Here is a 10,825-nt window from a genome sequence, read left to right on the forward strand (position 1 = left end):
CAGGCAAGAACACTGGAGTGGGTTGCCATTTCCTTCTCCAATGCATCAAAGTGAAAAGTGAAAGGTGAAAGGGAAGTCGCTCAGTCCTGTCTGACTCCGAGACCTCAGGGACTGCAGCCCACCAGGCTCCCCCGTCCATGGGATTTTTCAGGCAAGAGTATTGGAGTGGGTTGCCATTGCCTTCTCCGAGGGACTCCTCTAGGCTCCTTTTATTTCAGAAAAGGAAAAGTGAGGCTTAGCAAAGGATGGCTGCCCCTTCTCCCCTACCCATGGGTTAGGACTCCAGAAGCTCTAATGAAGGGGCTTCTTCAGGGTTGCGGGGGTAAGGCCACCGCGCCTTTGACTCCTGGCTTGACAAACCACAAACCCACCAAATTGAAGCAGCCATTCTGGGAGCCACCACCCCAGGGGGTGGAATCGTCCCGCCCCGCTGCGGCCCGCGTCTGCGCATTCCTACGCCCTCCTTACGCCTCCCCGAAGCTTTGTGGGAAATGTAGTCCGACTTCCTGGGGTGGCGGTGCCGCGAGGGGCGTCATCAGTCCGCAGGCTGCCTTGGCTCCTTCTGGGAGAGGGTGAGTGAAGGGGCCGCGGCGGAAGCGCCCGCTCCGGAGGGTGCGCGGGGCCTTGGAGGGAGGCGTCTAGCGCAGCCAGGCGAGGCCCCTTAGGGGTGGGGCGGGCTGCTGATGGGCCGCGACCTTTTTGACCCAGCGCGGCGCCGGGCTTTTAACTCCAGGTGTGCCTCCTCTCGCCCTGGGAGCCCAGCCGGCGAGAACACCAAGAGCCGAGCGGTCGGGCGCGGTTCTTCGACCACCTGTCCCCCGAGTGGCGAGGGCAGAGAGCTCGGCTCAGGGGCCCAGCGTCGGAGGGCAAGTGAGGGGCCGAAGCCTCTGGAAGTCGCTCGGACCCTGGGTTCCTCCCCGTCGCGAGCTGTCCCCGGGACCCGCCGTGAAAATCTCGGGCGATTCTCGACCAAGGTGCGGGTCTCGGGGCTCCAGCTCCTGCCGTTTGTGTAAACCGCATCTCGGGACCGCCCTCAGTGGTTTCCGATTCCTGGGGCGCTGGCGCGGGCCCCGCTTCACTCCTCTCTCCGTAAGAATGGGGAGGGCCATCCTGTGCAGATTTCTACTTGAGGGAATCCTTTTCTTTCTTCTTTCTTTTAAAGCAGTTTTTTCCCTCTTACCAAAAATAAAAAAGTTCAGTATAGGACAACTAGAAGGTTCAGAGGAGCAAAAAGGGAAAAATCATTTGAAAACTGTCAACATCTGCATGTCTATGTACATAGAAAAGCTTTCTAAACAAATATGTGGATATTAGTATCCTTTTCTCCATTTACTTTAAAAAATGAGTTATGAAATACATGTGCGCGAATCTTAAGCTCCGTGATTTTTTTAATAAATATTTTTATCTGTGTAGTACAACTTAAGATGCGGAATAAAGTTTTTTTAGTTTAATATTTTGAAACCATCTACTTACACTAGTTTTTAAGAACAGCTAAGTCAGCTTATTAATGAATATGAGGAAAAGTAAGTCCGTGCCATGCTTAATCCTCTCTGTAGGGCTTAGTGTTCTTTCTCAGGGTTGTTGTGGGCTTTTTTTGATTGTTTGTTTAGTATTATAAACAATAAAGGCCATCTGGCTACATTTATCTTTGCATTCTTATCTCATTCTGTAAATCTTCTCAAGTGAAATTTCTAAATCATACTGTAAAGTTTTTGATAGCTTCTGTCCTGTTCTCTCTAGAACAGTAGTAGTTTATAAACATTGCAAGGTAAGGGTACCTTACTGACACACAGTTAAGTCTGAGTGTTACTGTTCTCTAACTTCCTGAGAGGTGCAAACAATAAGGTGCACCTATTTGCATTTTGAAAGCCAGTGAATATTTTTAGGCAGTTTGCATTGTGTTTTTAAATCGTGTGTCTGATACACAATTATATTTTCAATTTCTATGCAGAAATGTTGACTTTTTATATGTTTAGACGTGCAAACCTTCCCTTCATGTTTGGGTCTTTGACATCATTGTTAGGGAGTCTTTTATTCCATATGTCACAAGATATTCATCTGCATTTTCTTCTAGTACTTTAGTTTCACTTTATGTGCAAATTTTTATTCTTTTCCAAATGGTAAGCTCTTGTTCTGAGTTATTGAATCATTCATCCTTTCTGTGGTGACCCAAGGACAAAAGAGCCGGTAAAACCAAAGAGGGTCTTAGAATGCAGGAACAGAAAATCCGGACCCTTACCATCCTTCCTTCCCCCATGTTGTAACTAATAATGGATTTCAGGTCCTCCTAAGCAGTATAGCCTGTCTCCCCTCCTACCCTATAGACAGAGGGTATTTGCCTTACTCTCCATCCCCCCGCCCACCCAGTAAATGACCCGCAAAACCCCATTCCACTCCTTGTACCCTGGGTATGAAAGTGGACTCAGGACCCCTGTTCAAGGTCGGTTCTCCCTTGAGCTGGCCCACTGTTCTAACAGCATCTCCCACTGTAATAAACTTTATTTCCCTCTCTTTCTGTCTCATGTCTGGAAATTCTTTTCCAACCCACACTTGGACCACGACAGTTTTGGTGGCCCATATGGGGACCTTTAGGCCTCTTCCCCCACCTCCTCTCTTCTTTCTCATAGGGACCCTCTGCAAACAGGCAAGTGCTGTGGAAGCAACTGAAGAACTCTGGCCAGGGTTACCCTCTGGTGTGTTCCAAAGGCCCCTGTTCACTGCACCCCAGTAGCAGCCGCCCAAATGGGTGAGGGTCTCTCCTTTGTCTTCTTTCCAACTGAGGACTAGGCCAACCAATATTGTGTGCATGGGTCAGGCACTTAAAAGCCATTAGGGCACCTGCCACATGAAGACTCCCATGTGAGGATGAGGGGGACACGAAACGGATCCGGCCACAAGGGCATCCGCCCGCAGCAAGACAATTTCCATGTGCCGTGTCAGGCACATAGTGATTGAAGGAAAACAGAGACCATTGTCCCCTGGCCACCGCCTCCCCAATAGGATTGTAAGGCATCTTCCTCTTCAGCCTTCTTCCCTGTCACTTTCACTTCTTTCCCTTTCAGTCCAGATTGATTTACAGGAGCCTAGGTGTTGCTTCTGAGCCATCCCAAGAGTGGCTTCCACGTTTCAAGGAATCGCCAGTGAGTCACCCAGTCGCTCCCAGGAATCTCTGTATATCTGGGATCCTCTCTCAGACTCACCCCTTGGCTACATTCTCAGAAACTGGAAAATTTTGACCCTGCAGAAGACCTGGCCCCAATACAAACTGGGGGACCCAAAAAAAATATGGCCTCTGAATGGCACACTAGCTTTTGCCAAAAGCAGGGAAAGGACTCAGAATTTCTTTATGTTCTGTTGCCTCCCTGTCTCCTGTCTCCCTCTGCCTCTCTCCATCAGATTTCCTAGATGACCCCTACTCGACCTTTCATATCCACATGACCTCTTGGAAAGGATTCTGAGGTTCCCTTTGGTCCAGGTCTTTCCCTATATTCAAAAGCCTGAAGGATCAAAAACTCTCCTAACATTCTAAAGAATCCCCTTCTAACTACACTTATCTCTCAGGTGAGGAGGGAACCAAGCTTCCCCTACTCCTGAACATCCTAAAGAATTCCCTTCTAACTACTCTCGTTTCTCAGGATGGGGAAGGACCAAGCCTCCCCCTGTAAATTCCCTTAACCCTTCATATTCTTCTGATGGGACAAAGACCTCACTTCCCATCAGAGGGACAATCCAACATTTTTATCAGCTGATCCTCCCCTGATATCAGAGTTAATTTGAGCACTATTTGGTCTATATTTTAGCTATAAAACTATGACTAAGCAACCCTCTCTAGTACTCTTGCCTGGAAAATCCCATGGATGGAGGAGCCTGGTAGGCTGCAGCCCATAGGGTCACGAAGAGTCAGACATGACTCTTCCTTTCACTTTTCATTTTCATGCATTGGAGAAGGAAATGGCAACCCACTACAGTATTCTTGCCTGGAGAATCCCAGGGACAGGGGAGCCTGGTGGGCTGCCGTCTATGGGGTCGCACAGAGTCAGACATGACTGAAGTGACTTAGCAGCAGCAGCAGCAGCTTATTAAAAGGCCTGCCTAGGGAAAAGCTTAAAGTTAACTCTTTCCATGTCCTTGAAATACACAGCCAACTTTACCTGAGACCTCAACCTTGGGCAAATTAGAATTTTTTAAAAAGGGGGTGGGGGGAGAAAATCAAAGAGACATTTTAAATCTCAAGTGGAAAACTGCGATCTCTGTCTGTATTTATGTATGTCTCAGTGTGTGTCTTTTGGGTTTTTTTGATAATGTTGCTGAAGTTGTACATGAGTTCTAATTTAATTGGCCTAAAGAAAAGTAAGCACTTACAAATCAAACAATTCTAAATACAAAGGAAGTTAACTTAAATGAATTTCAGATTCACGTGAATGGGAAATATGCAATATTAAATATCTAGTATTAATGTTTGTTTGCTAATCTGATATAGACATATCTAAGAGTCATTAACATTAAGCATAATATTTCCTTTGTGCCTAGGTTTATTATAAGTTAAATATTGTTATATTGTTGTATCTGTTACAAGTTTGTCAACAAGAAAAGTACCTGTAGGAAAAAAAAAAAAACTCCTGAAAAATGTAAATGAGATATGAGCTTTTAGATAAACTAGTAAGAATAATTATACTTTAGAAATGTCTGTCTAAAACAGCAGTCTCTCTAGATTTTGGTAACCTGAATTTCTAGGGTTGTGCTAAACTAAGTGATGGAAGTTTATTGAATAGCTAGGTCATTTCCAAATAAACTAAGATTCTGAAACATTCATTACTGAACACTAACTTCCTCTTACAGAGAAACTAGTGATTTTGGACTTTTATTGAATAATGTTTGATGCCATCCTGAGATGTTCTCTAGAATTTTTTTTAGAATTTATCACTGGTATTTATGTTCACCAATCTATAGAATGCTAATATAAAGGTCAGTTCTTGGTTGCTTAAGGAAAGTAGGATGTGTGTTTTCAGTAAAGAAGGTGTGAGGAATGAAATTACATTTTATGAAGGGAAAAGGAAGTAGGTCTGACTTAACTGGTGACTGTTTCAGGATGGGAGAACAAAGTAATGGGTACAGAAAGTGATAAGAAGGTTTTATGGAAAGTGGACCCCAAGGGAAGAGTTTTGTTTTCTTGAGATGTTGAACTGCCTTTGGTAATGGATTTTATGTTTTTTTTTTTCCCCTGAAGTGATCTGTTCTATGTTTACCTTTGAAATCTTTTGTTAACTTTGGCTAAGTGAATAACTGTTGTTTCACTGTGACTTATATGATCCTACCTGACTGAGTGTTATAAACCCTTTTGATATTTATTGAAAACACTTCCTAAATCATTTGACTTCTAGCTAACTTTGGGATGCTTCAGAGGGCCCCTGAGACATCCCAAAGAGAGATATTAAACTACCTGAGTTCATTTGACATGTTAAATTACATGGGAAGTATTGCTAGAAGAGTGATGAATCATCTCAGGTTATAGTGTATGGTTGATGTTACTAATACAGATATCCTAGAAATTAAGTGAAATTCATGAAAATCTGATATGTCCTGATAAAATATCATTATAATTCAAGTTATCATGTTACAAGTGTTACAAGTCACAGCAATGACCAGGCTCCATTGTCAATTGCAATTTAATCAGATTTTAAACATGCCTTCTATGGTTTCATCCCGATGCCTTTGCAAGAATCCTGCTACTTCAAGATTTATGGAAAAGACTTTTCTAAGATTAAGCGATAAACAAATTTTGTTTGTTATCTGGTAAACTGGTAACAGACTGGCATTTAGTCTACTCTCTATGTTAAGAGAACAAAGCTTTCCTAGAATGAAGTTTCTGATAACAGATTATCAATTTCTTTGCCTTTAAGTGGTTTATATTTGTTTTTAAAATCTTTTGTTACTTTGGTAAATAAACATTATTTAAGATTACGGTGCATGTAGACAAAGCTCATTCTGCTTCTACAAAAAATAAGCCCTCACGGTTAGACTTTTGCTATCCTGATGTCCTTAAAACATGGCAACAGTCTACTCCTAAATCGGGGGATTAAAAATGGGTGAACAGTAGCTGTAAATCAAGGAGTCAGAGCTATGGGAAATCCAAGATGGCTGCTTGGCTTTTCGAGGCTCCCTGACAAGTCTCATTTTTATTTGATGGGTTAAAGGCTTCCCTGCCTACAGGGCTAATGCCCTCACGATGACAAAAAAATTATATTTCACTTAATATTAAGTTCTAGTTTTGTTAATTAAAGTCTGTGTTTACTTCCGAGTTAGTTCCTTGTTGTTATGTTATATTGCTAAAAGGTTTAATTAATTAAGTTATTAAAAAGGACACTCTAAGTTTGTTTCTAAAGCTTATCTCAGTAACCAATCTTTGGATAAAGGTCAGATGCTCCATGATGTACAACCAGGAGATTCACACCTGGATATAATTATTTAACTAAGTCAGATGACCTGTGGTATACTGGACTCTACCTAACGAAAGTTCTTGACTTATAATTCTTACTTATGACCTTACTAATAACCGCTAGCTTTGTTATTTTCTATGTTGCTTGTTTCAGATGATTGTTTCTTATATTACTAAATGTGTGACTGAGCCTGTGATAAAATGCTGATATGCAGTTCCATATAAGATCAATGATTATAATAATGTAACTCTAGATATGGGAAGAAGCAACAAGAGGGAATCATTTCCTGGACCAAGAGGCTAGTAAGACAGGTATGGTCCAGAGACTTTTGCTACTTGCAAGGTCTGGTCCCGTAACAGCACACTTGAGCAGACTGTTGCCGGGGTCCAGCCCCAGCAGGATCCAGGGGTGCCCTCAGGATGACGGCCTAGGCGATAAGGAAAGTAAAAAGAGAGAAAAAGAGGCTTGATCTTCCTTGATTAACACAGAAAGCCAATAAAGCTCCTGTGTTCCAAGGAGTCATCCTGAAAGAAGAACGGAGAGAGAAAAGGAGAGAAAAGGAAAAAAAGAACGACACGGGGAGACCAAGCTTCGGTGAGCGAGGCCCATACTTTATTTTCAAAAGGAACTTTTATACCTTGACTTGTACATAGAGGGAAATGAAAGATGCAAAGTCATACAGAGTCAGCCCAAACATTACACCTGTTTTGTCTTTATCAAAACCAGGATTTTTTCTGCACACCTTTCCCATAAACAATGTTGTGTACAATATCTTCTGGCCTTGGAGGCCTGTGGACATTTTATGACCCTTTTTTGATATAGGCTGCTCACCCAGAAAACTTATCTTCCCTTGGGGTGTTTTTTCTTTATATTTCTAATCTATGTCAGCCTCAGAAAGTGCTAAACAGAGTTATATTCTCACAGAGCAAAGGTGCAGTAAGTCACAACAAAGAAAGAACCAATTAGCTCAAAGGTCTGATGTGGTTAATTCCAAGGCTGCTACTTGTTTTTCTTACATTCCAACTATGTTAACCAATACACTCCCAGGTATACAATGGATAAGGGATATGGGAACTTGGCAGCAAGCATTGGCTCAACAATGAAACCCTTTACCAGTACTATCTATTTTAATAATGTTTTGTCTCTTAAAGGGCTCTATGCTCATTAGGACTTTTAGAATGTTTTGGCTTCCCGTGCCTTTCAAGGTTGGGGAGTTGTGAACAATCATGTGTGTTAATTGCAAGAGTATGGATAAACCTGTCAGGCAAGCTAGAATGCCAACAGAGGGGTTAAAATAGAAATATTCCTTTCATGCTCAGGAGACTTATTAACCAAAGCCCTAAGTTGACTTTTTCCAGAGAAAGGTGGTCTGGGATAGCCCCCTTTTAATGTCAGAAGAGTTGGTGAAAGGCACAAAATAGTAAGACAGACAGATTCTGGTTTTGGGGTAGGTGCTCGAGCAGATTCAGGGGGTCCCTTGAGGCCTGATCCGCCTTTGCCTGTCAGGTCTCTTCCGCATGACCTTTGTCATGGGTGGGATCTCCCGTGGTGGCTCCCGGCAGACTGTCCGTGGAATCTTTGGTAGACTTGAGAATGAGCCTTCCCAGCACCGCGGGACACAACAGCCATGAAATGCCCCCAAAGCATAGTCAAATATGTGGCCATGTAGGGACCCTGCTGACTGGAAGTTGGCACCTGCCAGCTGCCTCTACAAAGATTACATCATGACCACTGCAAGCTGCTGGGCTTCAACACCCCCTGAAAGGAGTTCAGGGTGGAGATCATAAATAAGGCACTCTGCTCTGGGAAAAACCCAGAAGACCCGGCCTTCAGATGATCGGATGTTTTCAGGTAAAGATTCTATGAGCCCCAATTCTTGCATCTTCTCATACCCAGAGAAATACGAACGTCGCGAACCAGTGCCTAGTCCGGTCTCTCCTGGCTAGCTCCTCAGCAGCGTTTCTACTTCTATTAATCTTTGGGCCACGCACCTCTAACTTCCGTGTTAAGTTTGTTTCTTCTAGAATACAAGACATCTCCAAGTAATAGTATGACAAGAATATACCCTGACCAACACCCAGACAATGCTGAAACAAGCCGCCTTATCATTCCGTGGACTCTCCTCTCCCTCTGTAAATGTACCCTGAAAGAGAGCAGGCAAAAGGGAACCGAGAGCCCCATGACGACCCTGTACAGCCTGAAGAAGTCAGAGCGGTCATCGCCTCTTTTCCTTTGAGACTGGTTTCCAAAACTCCTGAGAAGGGAAATAGGTAGATAGTTAGATATGAGCAGGGTATCAACAGGGGCCAAAGAATTGGCCCTAAAAATAAAGAGAGGGGGGAATGTGGTAGCACAGGGACAAAAGAGCAGATAAAACCAAAGAGGGTCTTGGAATGCAGGAACAGAAAAACCAGACCCTTATTGTCCTTCCCTCTCCCATGTTGTAACTATTAATGGATTTCAGGTCCTCCTGAAAATATATAACCTGTCTCCCCTCCTACCCCTTAGAGAGAGAGGGTATTTGCCTTACTCTCCACCCACCCAGTATATGTGCCTCATCCCATCAGCAAATGACCCGCAAGACCCCCATCCCACGCCTTGCACCCTGGGTATAAAAGTGAACTAAGGACCCCTGTTCAAGGTTGGTTCTCCCTTGAGCTGGGCCACTGTTGTAACAGCGTCTCCCACTCTAATAAACTTTATTTCCCTCTCATTCTGTCTCATGTCTGGAAATTCTTTTCCAACCTGTGCTCACACCACGACATTTTCTTCATTGATGTGAACTGTCACATTTTTTCATATCCTGAATTCTTATGTATAAACTTTTTCCTGAACTGTTTGTGTTGCTAGGATTTTAGTGTATTCCACTGACCCTTTTCCCTGTTAGACTATAACATCCATAAGGGTAGAGAGTTTATTTTGTTTGCCCTAAGAATAGGTGCCTGGTACACAGTAGGTGGTCAACAGTATATCTGGTGAATGAGTGACTCTCCCTACGAAGTAACACTGTGTTCTGATTTTGTGTATGTGGTCAGTCAGGTCCAATTCTTTGTGATCCCGTGGACTATAGCCTGCTAGGCTTCTCTGTCCATGGGATTTTCCCGGCAAGAATACTGGATTGGCTTGCCATTTCCTCCTCCAGGGAATTGTATAATATTTGGAGGGCAAGTTTGCTATTCCCTTTCAGAAATTTCCTGGCTATTGTTTAATAACACAATTAACTTTAAAAAAAAAATCATCTTTTCCGCAATTAACCTCTCAAGATTATTATTTAGGTATAACTTGGTTGGGAATGTGTTAAGTTCATAAATTAATTTCAAAGAAGTGACAACTTAGGATATTGTGACATCTTATCCAGGAAGATGGTATATCTCTCTTTGTTCAGCTTTCTTTAAATAAGTTTAATCAGTAAATTAAATGGTATTTTTTTATGGTATTCTTCACATAAATACCATATACTTCTTACTTGGCTTATCTGTAGGTATTGTAGACAAAAAAAGTTCACAACCTAAAAGTTGGGACTTATGTTTTATGCAGCAGAAATTTTTATGACCTCAAGCTCAAGCCTGGGAGGCAGCGTTTATCTCAAGAAACCCTGAGAAAACTGCTCTGAGGAGGCTGGGGAGGAGCCAGGGTATATAGGAGTTTTGCAACAAAGGGCAGGTAGTCTGAATGTCAAAAGATGATTGTTAATTAAAGAAAACTGGGTATCTCAAGGAATTGAGCACTTTTCTGTGTATGGGAAGATGCGATATGCTCCTTGGCTGCCTGGGGCCAGTGTCCTGTGTTTTCACAGCCTGAGTTTCCTCAAGGCTCACTGTGGGGAGGGGCTGAAGTCTGATGACTGCTAGACGCAGGTATCCTTTCTTTCCTGAGTTCCCCTCCAGGCTCCCCAGCTCACTGGTGGCAGATGCAACCCTGATAACTATAATATCCTTTGTTTACTGATGTGGCAGGCAATATTCCATTTCTCAGTAATTTTTTTTTTTTGGCAGGAGTCTTGTTTCTCACATCTTTTCCTTCCCTCAGCTCCATATTCTCTGGATCCTGCCAATCCCCTGGGAAGGACACCACAGGAAGGAAGGAGAAGGCAATGGCTGCTGGGCCTCTACTTTGGGGAGTTGAGGTAAGCTCAGCTTTCTCTCAGACCTCTCTCTTACTCCTTGCTCCTGTAGTGTAGGTAGGCCTCACCACAGAAAACAGAACGATTGAGGTCTCTGAATGTTGGATGTTTTCCACAAAACCCTCCCTCGATGTCTCTCAGTTCTGTTCTCAGCTGCTAGTTCCTTATTCAGCTGGATGCCTTGGCCTGTTAATTTGTTGGTGCAGTTCAGGGGTCAAAAAAGGAACAGAAATCATGTGAGAGATGGTCCTTATAGGTGCTTATA

The 10,825-nt window shown here is 43.2% G+C and overlaps 1 protein-coding gene across 15 annotated transcripts in view; it reads left to right on the forward strand.

Moving 5' to 3' along the window:
- The first annotated feature begins 460 nt into the window (after positions 1 to 460).
- Positions 461 to 10,825, forward strand: part of ZNF454 (zinc finger protein 454) — a 54,491-nt gene continuing 44,126 nt past the window's right edge. For 13 of the 15 annotated variants that reach the window (XR_011464747.1, XR_011464746.1, XM_070373470.1 and 10 more), the window contains exons 1-2: positions 461 to 572; positions 10,467 to 10,563. The gene's annotated coding sequence lies outside the window, so the exon portion shown is untranslated. The other 2 variants (XM_070373472.1, XM_070373467.1) reach the window with 1 other exon arrangement.

Source organism: Bos mutus, chromosome 7 (genome assembly GCF_027580195.1).
Source record: "Bos mutus isolate GX-2022 chromosome 7, NWIPB_WYAK_1.1, whole genome shotgun sequence".
In the NCBI taxonomy this organism is placed as follows: Eukaryota; Metazoa; Chordata; class Mammalia; order Artiodactyla; family Bovidae; genus Bos; species Bos mutus.